Source organism: Ambystoma mexicanum, chromosome 11, assembly GCF_040938575.1.
Source record: "Ambystoma mexicanum isolate Mex_15411 chromosome 11, UKY_AmexF1_1, whole genome shotgun sequence".
Lineage (NCBI taxonomy): Eukaryota > Metazoa > Chordata > Amphibia > Caudata > Ambystomatidae > Ambystoma > Ambystoma mexicanum.
In genome coordinates this window covers 468,973,686-468,991,756 of record NC_090934.1, presented here as the reverse complement: position 1 = coordinate 468,991,756, position 18,071 = coordinate 468,973,686, and the positions used below count along the sequence as shown (strand labels likewise).

Genomic DNA, 18,071 nt, shown 5'->3' with positions numbered 1-18,071 from the left:
CCACTGCAGACTTCGGATGCGGTCCTTGCAAGAATTCCTCGACGCCCACTGGATCCAGCCGACGGGCAGCTTCGAGGACAGGATCCCGCTCGACGAAGCGTTCTGTCAGGCGATACGATGGTGGGGTATCCGCTCTCATCTGACGGCGGGAACAGGTTTCCTAGCCCCGGCCCACCAGGTGACGGTGACGACGGATGCCTCGCTGGAAGGTTGGAGAGCGCACACCGGGGGTCTCCACGCGAGAGGCCTGTGGCTCCCTGAGGAGAAGACACTCCACATCAACCTCTTGGAGCTCTGTGCAGTGTTCTGGGCCCTCAGGTCCTTCCTTCCGTCCCTCAAGGGCAAGGTGGTGAGGATCTTCACCGACAACACCACCACGATGTTTTACATTCGGAAGCAGGGCGGAACCAGATCCCCTGCCCTATCCAAGGAAGCCCAGGATCTGTGGCATTGGGCCGTCGACCAAGGGATGTTTCTGGTACCCTTTCATCTGGCAGGGATAAAAAACACCATTGCCGACTCACTCAGCAGAGAGCTCCGCTCGTGCCACGAGTGGGAACTGCGCCAGGATCAAGTAGACCGACTCTTCCGACGATGGGGCGAATCCCAGATCGATCTCTTCGCGACGGCGGCGAACTCCAAGTGCCGGAGGTTCGCCAGCAGGTTTCCCCAACCGAGGAGCATGGGCGATGCTTTCTCGTTCCCCTGGGACGGCTTGATCCTTTATTCGTTCCCGCTGTTGCTGTTGCTACTCCGGCTCGTCAACCAGCTCAAGAGGTCCCGGTGCAGGATGATCCTCGTCGCACCGGCGTGGCCGAGGCAGATCTGGTTCCCGGACCTTCTGGACTTGTCAGCGTCCACACCAGTCAAGCTGCTGACGGACGCGGATCTTCTCTCCAGAGAAGGAGGCGCCATTCTTCATCACGAACCAGAGTCGCTGAACTTGCAGGCCTGGCTCCTGCAGCACTAGAGTTTGGAGGATACGACATCCCGGCCGACTGCAGAGAGGTTCTTGCGAAGGCCAGGGCATCCTCAACTCTCAAGTGCTACGGACACAAATGGAAGAGGTTCTCTGTCTGGTGCCGTGCACAGAAGATTAACCCTCTGCGGATTACGGCCCCTCAAGTATTGCCGTACCTATTGTCTTTGGCCAAGGCTGGCCTATCTCGCGCTTCCATCAAGGTACATCTGGCTGCCGTCTCACGTTACACCAGAACTACAGGACCGGCGTCCTTGTGGTCTCATCGACTGGTGAAGGAATTTATGAAAGAGACTGTTCCGATCATTCCCGCCGGTGAAGGCCACTGCCCCGGCATGGGAGCTCAACGTGGTGCTAACTAGGCTCATGGGGGGGGGGCCCTATTCGAGCCTATGCATTCAGTGCCGTTGAAGTTTCTGTCGTGGAAGACAGCATTCCTCGTGGCCATCACCACTGCACGACAAGTGGGAGAGATCCAGGCCCTGTCTTGCAAGCCTCCATACTTGACTTTTCACGACACGAGGGTGGTGATGAGGACGGACCCCTCCTTCATGCCCAAGGTGCCGTCGGACTTCCAACTCAACGAGCCCTTGGTGTTACCAGTTTTCTTCCCGTCACCTTCGTCGCCGGCTGCGAGGACTCTGCACTCGCTGGATGTAGCTAGAGCGCTGAAGTTGTTCGTGGACCGCACAAAGAGTTTTCGGAAGACATCACAGCTGTTTGTGAACTTTAGACCTGTGAATCAAGGGAAGGCTCTCTCGAAGACTTCCATTTCCAGATGGCTCTCCGGCTGCATCATGCACTGTCACCGGTTGGCAAACCGACCGTTGCCAGGCCGTCCGAGGGCCCATTCGACCAGAGCGATCGCTGCTACTACGGCATTCCTGTCTGGTGTGCCCCTGCTCGACATTGCAGGGCTGCTAGGTGGAGGTCGACGCACACCTTCACGAGATTCTACTGCGTCGACCGGGATTCCAGGGAGGAGTCCAGAGTCGGCCAGGCAGTGCTGCGCAACCTGTTTGCCTAACGTGAGCCTGGTGAGGAGGTAAGCGTTGCTTAATGTTGAGTTGTTGTATTGCTTGATATTGAGCCTTTTGCCACCTCCCATGGTTGTGCATGTGTATACTGCTATGTATTCTTATATTCATGAGCATGTGAATCCATGCCAGACCCCATGCTGGAGAAGGAACAAGTTACTTACCTGTAACTGTTGTTCTCCAGCATGGGTCTGGCATGGATTCACATGCGAACCCTCCCGCCTACCCCTCTGCGGCTCTTCACTTGGTTATACTGCCACTTCACGTGCTACCAAATCTGAGTATGGCTGCCAGGGGCGGGGCTTAGGGAGAGGGCAGGCATTGGCTGGGGGCAGTATGACCCAGAGACCAGTGATTGGTTACTACTGAGAAAGACAGATCAGAAACGAAACTGATACTGATTTTTTTTTTCTTCTTTTTTTTCTTCTCTATACCGAGGATTCCCGGCCTGACGGAGGGGAATATTCATGAGCATGTGAATCCATGCCAGACCCATGCTGGAGAACAACAGTTACAGGTAAGTAACTTGTTCCTTATCAGATACTCCGAGCTCATTGTAACTGATAAACCCTAACTCGATTCCAGACAAGTATGCGACCTTCCAAATCACTCCACCCTCGTTTTTAGGTTTGTTGTTTTGCCGCTCCCGGCACCTCGCAGCATAAATCATGTGACCCATGGCGAAGGCAGCCTGTCCCTGATTTGTGATCGAATGGGGAGATTTTCAGTTTTATGTCGGTGGTCTGGGACTGACTAGTACCTTGTAATGCAGGGGTGTCGGGACTGGGGCAGCTGGGACTGGAGAAGGTCAGAGTTGTGTGCCCTCCTTCTGGTGGTATCGCTTTTTGCAGGGAGCTCTCAACCCCATCATGGCCTTGCTAGGCGCATTCTTCCTAGGATACGAAATGCTGGCAACATGAGACCATGAAAGGTCTATGAGTTTTTGCAGCTTTGGCCCTTCTCACCAGTGCCCATGATACAACCTACTCTCGCATGCATACACTTATTTCCATGTTTGTGGCCTAGGCCTGCAGTCCCAGCTGCACTGCAATGTCGGGCCTCGATTTCAATATGGCTGCTATTGCCTAAGATGGCACCTGATTCCCACTGTGTTCTAAACGCACAACATGCACTACCCTCCCCGCACGATAGCCCCTGCTGCCATCCTCTTACCCCCCCCACCCATGTACCCTCCCAGAGCCATATCGTACACTTCCAGACATTGCCTTATCTGAAACCGCTTGGGGGTTTGGGAGGATCGCCCCCCCCCCCCCTCTTCCCAAAAAGTATCCAGGTTCCGATTCAGACCATCATGGCCGGTGCCAAAGGCTTATGTTGTCCCAGGCAAGCAGCCATTTTAGTCCGACCAACCTCGTGCAGTGGGACCAGATTTAATGCCTTTTGTGCAAAACATGCACCCCTAAGACTACTTCTGTTGGTTTTGCCATTGGTAGCCACTAGCCCTCTTGTGGCCCCAGGTCTGCAGGCTGTCTGTTGCTAGGAATGCCATCCTGCTTGGCAAGTGCAATCCTGAATCCACCTATGCCCTTTGTGAGTTGTAGCTGAGTGATCACTGGTTGCACTTGGAGCTTTATTCACTATGCAAGTGATGCTACACTTGACTATCAGAGACCGTCTGTAAAGGCCCTAGACTGAACCCAGTACCATAGCCAGGCCCACCATGCGCCCACTTGCACCTACGGCAGAGATAGACTGACTGAAGCAGGCCAGTGGTCTTCTCCTGCAGGGCCACACCACGACCCACGCACTCTCTGGAAAGTGAAAAAGCGTGTAGTATATTCTCATTCGTTGCATTATTTACCTTTGCATTCATCTTATAAATGGTTGTCATGGTACTGATCAACTGGCTTACACGTGACACAGTGATTATAGTTCTTTTTTTGTTATTGTCTTTTGAAATTAGCTAAAATTGCGAGTCTTAGAAGAAATCTGAACTCGATGTTTCTTGTCCTGTCTTGAGTAACTATGAGCCACCAATGAGTAGTTGGTGAGCACCTCGTGGTGTTTTCCTTGTGAGTCATATGATGTGTGCCCTCATGCTCTCATGTTGGTGTGCATAGAGTAATGGGGATCTGGTGCAACATGGGGTGGCATCCTAGGTCCGGCTGCGGTTCCCCGGAATCCTGAGTGGGTTCAAGTCTCATGAGTGCATGAGACCGTGGGCAGAATCTGTTCAAATCCAACATTGAGAAACTTTACACTTGACTGCGCATGTGTCGTCTCAAATGCAATGACTAAGTGAAGGGAGGATATGAGTGGTTGCGCGTTCCATGTATCATTGCTGTGGGCAATTCTACATGATTTATAAGCTATGCATGAATCTGACGATGACCTAATGTGTACAGGAAGGATATCGCTGTGTGTGGCGGTTGCACCCGCCCACCGAGCAGTAAACTCACTCTGTTTTCACTGGTTTGATGTCATATATTTGTTTACTTTTTTTTTTTTTTTTTTTTTTTTTGTTTTTTTTATCTGCATGTTTCTTCCGTGCCAAGGTGGATAGTTGGACCTCATGTTGATTGGCGACCCTGGTTGGTCATTTCATCTGGAGGGAGTTTGAAAGAGAGTGATGGGCGGGCTGGTGTCTTCAGATTGGTGTGGCCTGGTCCATCTTTCGTGGTGTACTGATGCCTTTGATGTTGTCCCTGTCCTGGCTGAAAGGGGTACTAGCCATTCTGCCTTTCCCCCGCCTCAAAACCAACGAGCACTAAGATCTGCAACGAGCACTAGTCACATGGTTAAATGCCGTGCATGTGTAGATTTCTGCCCGCCGGCAGCAAGCGGCAGCAAGCACCTCCTAGACCTGTGGGCAGGCAAGCAGGCTTTGAACTCCCATATGGGGGTTAACTTTATTCTATGACTCCTCTTATGGGTCTTGGACTACCTTCTCTCTCTCCCATATGATCATGTGTGAGGTACACTGGTAAGGAGCTGGCACTTCAGGTGTAATCAGAATGGCTTGCACTGATGGGAAGTGTGTGGGACGTCACTGGTAGGGCTATGTGTGGTCCTTGTAATGGTTGGCACTGTGAGAAGCTGGCACCTCCCAGAAACGTACAATTCATGCCATAATCTCGTAGAAGAGACAGGGGAATCTTTTGGGAATTGTGACCTCGCATAATCAAACGATCTCCGTGCACCGAGGAATGGGACAACCGAGTTGAAAGTGCTTTATGACTTGATACAATTGGGTAGTTGGAGTGTGCAATTAAGCGGATAGTAGTTTCAAACGCGTTGCTCTAGCTTCCAATTGTATGTCGAGGTTGGTTCAAGGCCCTTCGCATTACCATCCAGCCTATAAGCACAGTGGATTTAAATTTCATTGAGTAAACAACCCCCATTCCAGCCACGCCAGTCTTTGGATCAAAATCTGCTCACTTCCTCCTTCCCTAAAGGAAAAACGGATGAGAAGCACATATTCTCATTTTAGCAGTCACAACTTAGAAATGTTCAACCCATTCTGGCCCACATAGCTTTCTGTAGGGTCTTATGTCTGTTGCCTGATGAACACCCCAGTGGTAATATTGAGCACACCGTGGGTGGAAATTCCACTCACCTCTGCCTCAACCATCCACTCGAGAACTTGTGAAAAAAAAATACCTGCCCTAAAAAGTAACTAACAGTACACCTGACAGGTCCTACAATCTCAGCCACCTTGTCCCTGACCATCACTTTTCACCCCGAATGTAACTGACTTTTTACCTTTCTCGAAAATATTTGGGACACTTGTTGCGAGGCAACAAACAATAATTATTCAGGAACAAAGCTTTAAATGCACCAACCAGGGAAGGTGGTAAGGCCAATAATACTGAGGTCTTTCTCTGAAGAAAGTGGACACCTACGGGTTCTCCTTACCTACCAGAAAGTCTGACTAAGTCAGAGTTCTTATCCAGTCGCCAGGCATGGAGGGGACTCGGTGTCCAGAAAAGCAGAACTATCTGGGACTTTTCACTAGAGCCACCTGGAGGTTGTCAAGTTCGCATCCGCTAAGGACCCCTTCTAAAACCTGTCCCAGTCAGCGAAAATGGCTCCTAAGAATGCTGGGTCTCAAAGGGCTTCTAATCCCGTCTGTTTTATACCCGAGGCCACTTGCAGTAACCCTGTATCTCACATGTGAGGGTCGGGTTCCTAGCCCTCAGGACAACTCTACCCCAGAAGATTGAGAATACATGTCACGGGGGACCCGTTCGGACTTCCGGTGGCATGGACATGGCCTCATCAAAACCTGGCGGAGGAAGAATGCATACCATCCGGTGTGGTGGGATCTCAAACCCAACAATGTCACCGGCGTGGCCATAGCAGTTCCAGAGAGAAATTGAGTGCAGATTACATGGCTGAACTATACATTCCCATATTCCAAAGGGATACAAGCAGAGCCATGACGTGGTGAGATGACCATAAACGTTCGAGTCACGGAGTAAGTGGGAGCTGCTGGGCAGCCATGAGGAATGGAAACTGGTCCCTGAACAGAAGGTTGGGTCTTCTGCTTATGCCGCTGAGCTTTTAGAGCCTTGAATGGCTGCAGGTGAGGCCAATGTAAACCTACTACACATGTGCCTATCGGCGAATGTGACACAAGAAAGCAGATCTACCAACAAATAACTGACCACAACACATAGGCTAAAAAAGGCCTGCAAAAAAGTCAAGTCCAATCATTAGCAGCTATGTGGCCCTGCTGGAACAGCAAGGAGCACTAGGATGGTGGGAGCACAAACTGGGATGCTCGGAGAGAGTGGAAAATAAACCATGTCCAGCAACTCCGACTGGCTCATCTGAGGGAGTGAAGGGTGCTGAGAGGAGCTACCAGGCATGAGGGTGCTGGGGAGCTCAGCACAATTGAGCAGGAACCAAGTGAATTGTGCACTATATCTCTGATGGAAGTGATTTGGTCACTGTACCCTTGACAGAGGTGCGCTCGACACCACATCCTGAAGAAGTGAGCCAGGCACTAGGCAATTAAAAGGTATAAAGCGGGAGCTGGGTGGTATATCGCTGAGACTGGTGTGAGCTTCAAGAAGTGTGCTTGCCGCCGTATTCCTGAGACTGTGTTGAGGGAATCCAGTAGCGCAATTGGGGATAGATCCCTGTATTTTAGGATTTATATCCCAGAGACTGTGCATAGATCAGAAATGCAGACCAGTAGCCATATTGCAACACCCAGATGCAGGGGCGGACTGGCCATTAAACGGGTTGGGCATTCGCTCAGTGGGCCAAGAAACCTCAAAGATTACCGGGCTGGCACTTTGATGGTTTCGGACTACCTCCCTGCATGTGATCACCACCTTCTCCCCTCCGGCAAAGGCCTGCCTCAACAGAAATGAAACGCTTACAAACGCACGCATTAACATAACTGAAGACTTTGTGCAGCACTGCACCTCCTACAGCCCGAGTAAGCACAGGGCTGGTCACTAGTCAGACCAATTTAACCAGCTTATGTTCACCTGCAGAACTGATAAGCTTAATGTGGTGGGTGTTTGCTACTGAAGCCTGTGCTCGCAGTGTAGACAAACTGATTTGTCCCCTCCTGCATCGGTTCAGGTTTTCTTTCTGGGTAATAAGGAGTATTAGCCCCTGTGCTGTGAAGCATGGAAAGAAGCACTATATATAAAAAAAACACTGGCTAGTAAGTTATGTTTTCTTTTGATCATGGGCCTGTGCCCAGGCTGTTCCGGAGCAAAGTGTTTGGTGTTTGGGAGAGAACGTCAACATCACTCTTTGACACACCATGTGGGCTACCTTGTTAAATAGTCCTTTTGTTTGACAGCGCTTTGGTGCACAGAGGTGTTCTCGGTTTGGAAACTTGTTTAGACTGGTCCTGAGTTCCATACTGCCCGGGTTGCTCGTCCCTCCCAGTCTACCCATGCACGGCTGCACTCTAGTTAGTCAATTTCATGTATTTTTTCCTTAGCCAGTTAATTTCAGGCCATAAAGCATTGTACACGCTCACTAGCTGACGACGCATGAAGGATGACCTCTAAAGGGACCGCATCCTCAAAGAGCCCTTGTTGTAGTCGGACCATCACCTGCCAAGTTACCAGCCCAGTGCTCCAAGTCATTATACAGATGCCGTTGAGCTTTTACAAATACATGAACATAACATTGTACAATTTGTAATAGTAATTGGTTATTTATAACGTGCTTAACACTCAGAGGTTTCTAAGCGTGGACCAGGGGATCGAACCTGTGTTGATCCATGTCGTTTTGCTTCCAATGTGAGCCCGTTGCCCCTGATCTATCCTGCCGAGACAGTGGCACAATGACACCAACATTCCATCTATCGGTGATGGGACAGGAGAGTCTTAAGTATAATGACATCACACTGGGGCGAAAAGGATCGTCTCCTCTCTGTTTAAAACGGGCTGGTGGGCGAGGAAGGGTCTTGGTGTGAACGGGGGAGGGGCGACCTGACACACCTAGTAAGTAGCAGGGCCAGCTGAAGATGTGTGGGGGGCCTATTTCAACATGTTTGTTGGAGGCCCCCTTGCTTAAGAGTGGAAAACTGTTGGAGGCACTCGTGGGGGTGCATGCATTATAATTGAGGCTTCCAGTTTACGTTTTTACTGATTTTTTAAACAAATACAGGCGGAAATCAATTGCTTTCTGTCTGTATTGATAACAATGGAAAAAACAGATTGGCAGCATGTAGAGTGTAAAAGTTGTATAAAATAACATTAAATTGCTGACCGCATGTGTCCTAATTCACAACAGTGTGTTTGTTCTGCATCAGTTGGCCTGGGGAGCCACAACTAGCTCCTCGTAGCAGTTGCTGTCAAGCTAACCAGGCTCTTCTAGGCTAAAGAGCTCCCAGCTCGCCTCAATTTCAAATCCTGTAATGTCCAATGAAAAGCTATAAAGCCTTCTTTGTCAGCAAGGGGCTGATCAAGACAAACCTGTGTTAAAAGGCAACATTTCTGTAAACCCTGAGGGAAGTGACAGCATAAAAGGCTCCAGTAAACACAGCTTGTAACGTGAGCGCTGCTAAGCACGCATGTAAAGCCCCAGAACAAAAATAATATAGAAAGGAATATATTTACGTGTAACAAGATTGCTGACTGGCAACATGGGGCCAGTTGCTGAGGCCCCTTTCAACAGAAAAGGTTCGACAACCCCTGACGCCGATCCTGCTAAATTGCTTTGTTTTGGAGGTCATGTCCCACAGAAGCAATGCCCCCTCCTACTCACGGTGGCCATAATGTCTTAAAAATAAATTCACCCTGGGGTTTTCATGGCACGTGCTGCGCATGCGTGCTCTGGCAGTTCCTGGAATCCTGTGAATTTTGACAGCTTTATTATACAACATTCAGTGCGGTGAAGCTATATATAACCTCACTAATGCTGTGTTATACCACGCCTCCCCTTCATGGCACATCAAGCCTCTGCTCCCTCGCTCTAGTGCACACCACCCACCAGGTGCCTCCGAGTTGTAAACGAGACTTTTTCAGATCGGGACCCGATAGCCCAGCCTGCCGCAGCGTGGAACTTTCTCGGCGTGGCCACAGTGTGTCTGTCTCATTGAACACCTGCGATGTGGAGTGCCTGCCGGCCCTCCTGTGCTACTAATCGGACTGCCACTAAACACGGCGATTTTGTAATCTCGCCTACTTCCTGGTTGGAGGTTTCAATGTAACTGCTTCACAATCGCTCGTTCCAAAGCAGCGCTGCCTTCTCCCACTCGCCCCAGTAGTTAGGCGGGTTTGTTTACGTATGAAGAGAGCTTTACTTAAGACACATTCTAGGAAATCCGCCTGGCTCTGTGCTTGGAATGTTTACTTGTACAGTGGGGCGGTTTCGGTACATGTATCTGGTTGGCATGACTACTTTCCCGGTTATGAAGGGCTGATGGCGGGGGTAAGTACAACTAGTGCAAGTTCGATTAAAAAATGCTGTTTTATTGCATGCCTAAAGCTGCTTTTGGTTTAAAACGTTTTTGTTTTGGGCATTTGAGCGCAAACCTATGCTTCTTGAAGCAGTCTAGCGCTGCACATTGGTAGAGGCGGCATCCATGCATTGGAGGGTTATAAACAGTGCCTTGTCCGGGAATGAAATTTAGGGGGTGGGGCACAGGCTAAACTGACATGGGTGAAGTAGCTAACTGAACCTGGGGAAGTATTTTTACAGCACGATGTTTGGGGAAAGTTGGGCAAAAAGAAATTTACAAGCAATTTGTTTGGGAAAATGAAATAGTGGACTACTTCTGATGCCAGGGCGTCGGCTCTAAGAGCAGTGCGAATTATGCGTCATAGGCCAGTGCAAATGACACTAGTTTTAATATTGTGCCAGGATATCATGCAGTGCAAAGGATTGGGTTGGGAGGTGCCAGACTATAACACAGTTGCAAGAGGTTATTAAAATTCCAGGTTACTACAAAGTATGCCTTAGTATTGCTCAAACGCTGCAGGGCGCTGTCAATTCAGGGTGACCTGTGTTGCTCTATTACAGGGAGGTGCTATTTGCTAATAAAAGTGCCAACCTGCCTGGGATAATGTTTAAATGCAGTGTTTAAGAAAGCCATGGTGTAATGTTCAGTGCAATGTGCCAGCCTGCCCGTTAAAGGAATAGTGCGCTCTAAAATATTATTGGCTAAAAAGATGGGCAATAATCAAAAATATATCTGAAAAATATTTTTTTTTAAACGTCCCTATGTAAAGTATTGAGCAAATGAAGTGTGAAGCACTAGGAGGCATCCATTTTCGAAATGGATGCCTCCTGTGCTTGTCCTTGCAGCACAAATGAAGCAAATGCCAGCTAGCTGTAATAAACAAAAGCTACCACTGGGTGGCTTTTCTTCATTGGTGCCGGAGGACGGAGACCAGAGACTGCAGGCAGGAAAGCTGCATCTGGGTACGTGCTTATTTCTATTTTTAAATAAGCACTAGCTGCATTATTTTTCCGGGCTGGAGGATTCCGGAAAACTTAGAAAGAAAACCGCCGCTTTTAAAATGTTGTATTTATGTTTGCGGTAGCTTCAGCTTGGAGCCCTCTGCGCTACGTCAGAATGCCAAACCAGCGCACAGAGAAGCAAGCTCCATCAAGGGGACTAACACATTCACTGGACAATTCCACATGCACAGGGGCAAATGCCAATCATATGAGAACACATTAGCATGGCATACAAAAGAGGTCTAATTCCCAATAGCAAGACCAGATTTGCTCCCAACCTCACGCAATTCAGAAAATGAGGAGACCCTCCTCTTCAAAGAGTGCCTTCTTCTTCTGCACCAGTGACCCCCACTTAGCAAGCACTCTCTGCATCACACCTCTTCTGGGCTCCAAGCTGAAGCCACCGCAAACATAAATACAACGTTGTTTTGAAAAACGTTGCGGTTTTCTTTCTAAGTTTCTCGCACTCTTTCGAGCCGGGGGGAGCCCGAGAAACTTAGAAAGAAAAACCACAGCATTTTTTAATACAACCACGCTGTGTTTCTGCCAGCCGCTGCAGGCAGAAACACAACGTGGTTCTGTTTACAAATTCTGTGGTGTTTGTGCCCGCAGCGGCTTTCACTTTGAGTCTCCTGGGCTCCCTCGGGGGAGCCCAGGAGACTCAAAGTGAAAGCGGCTGCAGGCAGAAACACAGCGCAGGTGTGTTTTTGAAATGCGGCAGTGTTTCTCACTGCGGCGGCTTTTGTGTGGTGTCTCCTGGGCTCCCCCAAACCTGGAATACAAGAATGTTGTATTTCTGACTGCGGCGGCTTCCGCGTGGAGTCTCTTGGGCTCCCCCAAACCTGAGGGAGCAAAATGCACCTCTGATCCACCACTCCTGGGTCCCTATGCTAGCTAGTAGCTAGTAGCTTGCAGCTTGCAACTTGAAATGTTAACCCATGGTTAAAACCTAGTGAGTTTGGGGTTGATACTATTGTGGGGGACTCCCAGGTATGCCGGCGCGATGCTGGGGTCCGCAGACTTTGAGGGCCCAACACCCTCCCAGAACAAACGGTGGCCTCAGTCAGCGGCAAGTACAAACTGTGGTTTATTGCAAATAAAACCAACAAGGATCAATACAAGAAATAGGACGATTCTTGTACATCTCAATGTTCCACGGTGTGCAAGCCAGTATTGTGTGACTCTGGCATCATCACTGGGGCCCTTCCACAAAAGACCTAACATCACAAGGGATTGGCTATCGAGAGTTCTATAACCTATACAGTCTCCTAAATATGTTATTCTACTGGCTCTTACACGTCAGGTGGCTGGCCTGACACATCCCAAAATAACTTATTTATTACATTGTTGCAGAGTAGTGTGGTAACCGTTGGTTCTTTCTTGCCCCTTGCCACCCAGCCATGGGTTCCTAAGCTGTGACTGGTTAGAGCTGATTCGCCCAGGCCTGGGACTCGATCGAGTTCTCATCTCGCTGTGCACCTCTTTAAGGTGATTTGAACAATTATGTGTCTGTATTGTAACATGTGTGTACCACCTTTGCCTATGAGAATATGCTCCTCGCATTGCAACACTTGTGTTTGTGTCTGGTTTGCTGGGATCGGCTCCCCTTTCCCACCACGGATAGTTGTCCATTGTCTCGTTCGGCTGTACCACGTGTTTACAGACCACAAAATTGAGCTCTGCAGCTCACATTTGAGGATTTATTCAGTTTCTCTGCAGCTGGGCCCCTTGTCGTCTGGAGACTGGCATGTGTCCTCGTATCTCTGCCCTCGGCTGTGGGCCTGGGCCACACATCTTGATCTCTGTGAGTGCGCTCAGCTCGTCTCATGATCATTGGCTTGAGGCCTGCTGTAATTTTCCTAAACCTTATAATGCGGTTTCTATATCATCCATGTTATGCTACGGTCTCTATATGTTTGTCACACTTGGTTCCATATATATCCCTGTAGCCCCATAGGGTTTTTCGCATTAAGCATCTGAAAGCTTGCTCAGGATCTCTTGTGCCTTGCGGTTCTGCGTTACTGCATTTGGCTAGTGCAAAAATAATAAAAGCAATGACTCTGCGTTACTGCATTTGGCTAGTGCAAAAATAATAAAAGCAATAACTATGTATATGTATCTGTCGTCCTAGCTATAGAACTGTGCGCTCATTTTCTTCATGTATTCGACTGTGTGTTTGTGTGATGCAGTGCAGGACTGCAAATGTGCTTCATGTTGAATGCTGCTACGTCGTGGTGTCCCTAATGTCAGCATCATGGCTTTTTGGTGTTTAGTTGAGGCTGTCCATATAGGCATCTGTGCCCACGATCTCTGGCTCTTCTCCCACACATCGAAAGATTTGCATTGTATTCGGTCTTTGTGGCTGGCTGAGAGGATACCTTTCAGTATACTTGTTAATCATTGGTGCACACGGGATTCATCTGAAATAAGATGGGTGGCTGCAAGCATTCCTGGCCTTTCATCTTGACATGAATTTGGGAGGGCGGATGGGTGGTCTCCGGACCCCGCCCCCCCTCTTAAATACCTTATTTATGCATCCAGTTGTTTTGCTATTTCATTATTGCGTTTTCATGCTGGAGTTCAGCCTCTGAGTGCAGGACCGAACTTTCTTGTTTCCGAGACCAGTGTGTTCTCCCTGAGCTATCCTCCCGGCCTTTATTATTCTGATAGTTCTTTTGCAGGCGAAGTATGCTCTCAGCGTCATTGTGATTGTCACAGTGACATAAGAGGACTGAGCCAAACAGTTGGTGCATCCACATGGCCAGGCTCCTTTTCTCTTTATTTTAAAATGTCTCTGCGCACCGGGCAGAGAGTGGGATCAAGGATTCACTGCAGGCGTGTTTTGAGAATCTTCTGAGTCCGGGTGTATCCCTTGTTCAGTACATGTTATTGCTTGCCTGGTGCAGATTTGCAGTGTCAGTCACCACAGCAAACATGACCATCTTTATTGACCCATTCGTTTAGAGAGATTACTCCTAGGTTCCTCCTGGCACATGAAACTAGGCACAATCTGTGCAAATAGCAGCATTTATTATGGGATCCCTGTGGACATGTAGAGCCAATGAGGGAATTCTGATGTCTGGTCGCTGCACAGAGGTTACATGCCGCAGCGAATCAGAATATTTGGAGGCAGAGGGCACTACCTATTTTGCATAATCTTTTTCCCCATCTGTGTCCAATAGATCAAGGCTCTGTATATTTTGTTACATCACACACACACCAAAAAATGAAGGGACTGGCATTTATATAATGGTATTATAACAGTAAAACACTCATTGGATGAACGTAAAGATGAACAGATCGGTTCTCCAACTAAAATAGGATGGAAGTTGTGTATTTAGACAAGATGCAAAAAGGTCCATCTGAAATGGATCTCGCACATTTTAAAGAGAAACTGTGTAAGATTCTTCGAGTTACTTGTTTCTGACCAATCATCCACCAGATTCTGAGTGCCCGGACACCTTGGACAATATACAATACCAGAGGCGTATATCCCAGTAGACTTTGGCCAGGTCTGCTGATGGCTTGGAAGTTGCATCCCCCAGTTTGTGCACGACTGCCATCCTGTTGTCCATCAACTGTGTGACCAGACAGAGGGAGAATTGGTATGCGCTGCACTTGTTCACAAAGGATTCAAAAAGCATTTTCATTGTGACTGCCATGGTGACCATAGCCTCACAGACTGTATAGCCTCCAAGTTAAGTTTGTCTCTCACCCGTCTCCCTAACCTCTGAAGACTTGCTTCTAATTCGAATTGAAGGGTAGGTGATGGCTCTTCTCTTCTGTGTGAACAATCTACCGGAGCAATTCTTCCTTTGCCTTGATGGAAAGAGGAACCAACTTGCGTCGCCTGAACCTTAAATGAAAGGCCTGAATTTGTAGTCTTTGAAGGGCCCTTTTCATGTAGCAGGCTTGACAATGTCACCTGAATGGACGAGGAGAGGATGTTTATTAGTGTGGCCAAGTGCATGTGGAATAACTGGCGAGCCCTTTACAGCTTCTTAATGACGAATCATGTACTTTGGAGTCGGATGGGACAAGCAGTCTTCCAGTCGGAATCCCAGGAAATTGCATGTGCTGGGTTTCAACCATAGCCAATTCATGACAAACCACAGGGACTTGGAGATATTAATCACAAACTGGCCATGATCCCAATTTAACTGAGCTGAATTGACGATTCAGGATGTCGTCTAGATAAATTAGAAGCCTTATGCCCCTGCAGCTGTTGATAGCTGCTAATGGTCTGACGATCTTGTTGAAGCACCACAGGCTGATGCAACCCAGAAGGGGATGGCTGTAAACTCAAGATGAAATGGCATACCACCTGCATGGATCGTGGATTGGAATTAAGAATTTGGCTCTTTGAGCTCATGGTTGCCTATCTCCTGGCCTCAATTCTCTCACGATGGCAGTCGTCTCCGTCTTAGTGTTGATATACCAAGTGTCCAATTATCTGCGGTTGATCACTGAGCGGTAACCTTTTGTTCTTTTTCACCTGGAAACTGTTGCTAAGAACCCTGCAATTTCATGTAAAATAATGTCATTGTCACCCTGGATGAATATCTTGTTTAACATGGAAATTGAAACGTGTCCTGGTTATGTCCAGCCCTACGCCCTAGCACCCAGGAAGCCTCTGAACCCATGGGATCTCTGTGGGAAGTATATTAGGAATGCTGGTAGACTGGCTTGGGATCGTATTTCCTTTGTCCTCAGGCACTTGAATAGCGTGTGCTGCTTCTGGCCGAATGGCCCCTGTGACAACCTGCCCTACTGGAGGCACAGGTGTTCGTGTTTTACTGACAAAATGTCTGGACTCTACCCAAAGAAGCAAAGGTGTCGGCATGTTTACCAACAAGCCTGCCACCAAATGCATGGATCTCTTCTGGCCTTTGAGACTCGGTTAAACTCTCTAGATTAAGGCTAATTTTTCATCAGAATGTCTTTGCACCTTATATGAACTACATAGGCAATGGCCTTCTGCAAAAAGTACAGTGTCCTTTGGGCCCAATTACAAATCGCCTCTGGGTCGAAGTCCTGCTGCCTTTGCCCTACTACCATTTTGTCCCCGCATGCCAATTCCATACTGTTATGCAAGAATGTATCTGCACATCCCCCAACTGATTGTCCCCGTTACCTAGAATTCGGATGGGCTAAAGGTATGACCGCAAAAGATTTTACACAAAGATCCTTGGAATGCAGATGGGATCTGAGTGCACAGTGAGGGGGGAGGGCCTGTAATCGGAGGAGGGGTGAGTCTGGGTCTTCACGTCTGGGCGATGAGCTCAGAACGGCCACTCACCTCAAAGCCTGAGGGTCTAGCGAGCGCCCTGTACCAGCCCTCTGATTGATGGTCACAGCACGGCTGAAGCCCTGGGGTTGCTCGGCTTCGGTAAAGCACAGCATTGGTCTGGAATTTGCTCAGTGTTTCCTCTTAGCAGCTCCCCCTAGACCCCCATGCACCTCAAGCCCACACCGCCCCTAGCAGCATCTGAGTCCTAACGTGAATTGGGATCGCCGCTAGGATGCCTGTGTGTCAGCCCTTATGTGACCGTTTCATTCAGAGAGTGAGTGAAGGCTGACATTTTATCCTTCAAAGTTTCAACTGTTCGTGAAAGTGAATTATTCATTGAAGTATGGAAGCCTGCTAAGCCTCTTTTTCTGACTGGGGTTCATCCTCATCAGCATTAATGTTCTGCAGTAGTTCCTCCTGTTACTGTAAAACATTGTTTCTCCATAACCAAGCCTTTCTCCAATACCAAGGTGTAGAGTCCACCTACCCATGAAAAAACACGAACCTGGTTTGAAACTGAACTACTTGGCTTCGTTTTATGGAGCAGTAAGAAAACAGCAGGATTTGAGACAGGAACATAGATATTCAAATGACTGAAATCTGATTCTATGGACACAAGTTTGGGGTCATGGTAGTGATAGTTATTATTTTGCTGTGTTATTATTGCTGTTGGTAACTAATTAACATAAGTAATAATGGGAAGCCTTCCCAGCATTCTGTAGAATCCCCTCGCCACATGGAATGACCAGATGTGTTGGCTGGCATCTCTCTGCTTTTTAGGAAAGTCGAGCAATGATACAAGGGCGGACCACTTTCTGTGTTTTTAGTGCTAGCAGTTCAAGTGTTGGATTGGAAAAACGCTACTGTAGCTATGGCAAGCATTTAGTAAGTATATAAAACATTGGCAAGAATACAATAATCTAACTTTTTTTTCCAGCTTGTTCTGGCATGGTGGGCTGCTGATTCCTTTTAACACAGGTCTTAAACCTAATCTGAATCGGCCCCTGTCTCTCCAGGGCCACCGTAGTCTATCAAAGGTAGTGGTCAACCTAAAGGTCCAAACCTGCTCTCACTAAGCGCTTCCATGAAGAAATATTTCAAGTCTTGGCCAGCAAAATGTCCACAAACCTAATCTAGCAATATCCGGCCCTTAATCTGCAAACAAATACCAGTTGTTTCCCTGGGCAATCCCCCTCCTCTCTCTGCCCCCCACTCCCCCACACACACACACACACATCACTCCATGGTCTCTTGGCTTTGTCAGACTGCACCATGGTATTTCTTTTCACTAGAACTCTGCAGGAAATTTCTCCATACTAGAACTCTCCATGCTCTGTTGGCTTTGCCAGACCTCACCTACTCTAGTAGCTCTCCAGTCTTTCTCTTCTTCACTGGGTTTTCTCCTAGGACAGGGTACTCCCTCTTTGCACTGCCTTCGGGTTCCGTATGGTGGTTTAATTTCCCTTCAGTAAATACGTGTTTGTCTCCTCAGACTATAAAGAGTAGTTCTCCCCCCCTCAGTGAGGGTCCCCGACAGGCAACCGGGGAACAAACTTATGGATTTCTTGGGGTGACGCTGCTCAGATTTTAGGGCGTGGCATTGAAAGGGCATTGACAATGTTGGAGATCGGTTTTACTGTGGTGCCTTGGAAGCTCACCTGCAGGGAATGATCTGGTTACCCACCTGCCAGAGGGTTCTTCTCATTGACCTTTTCACTCCAGCTTTTCTTGGAAGAGTCCAGTCCTTGTGCCTTCCTCTCTCTCTTCTATGTTTGTGTGGTAGAACCCTGCCATGGGCTGTAACTCGTTCATATGGCTGGTCTCAGTAGAATGTTTTCTGCTTGAAATCCCGCAGCTTTGCCCG

The 18,071-nt window shown here is 48.4% G+C and overlaps 1 protein-coding gene across 2 annotated transcripts in view; it reads left to right on the top strand.

The window, feature by feature from the left end:
* CD82 (CD82 molecule) overlaps nt 1-18,071 on the top strand; it is a 339,614-nt gene that overhangs the window by 25,370 nt on the left and 296,173 nt on the right. Inside the window, exon 1 of one of the 2 annotated variants that reach the window (XM_069623313.1) lies at nt 9,486-9,885. The exons of the other annotated variant lie outside the window; for it this stretch is intronic. The gene's annotated coding sequence lies outside the window, so the exon portion shown is untranslated. Of the gene's footprint in view, nt 1-9,485; nt 9,886-18,071 lie in introns of those variants that run through there. 2 annotated transcript variants of the gene reach the window in all.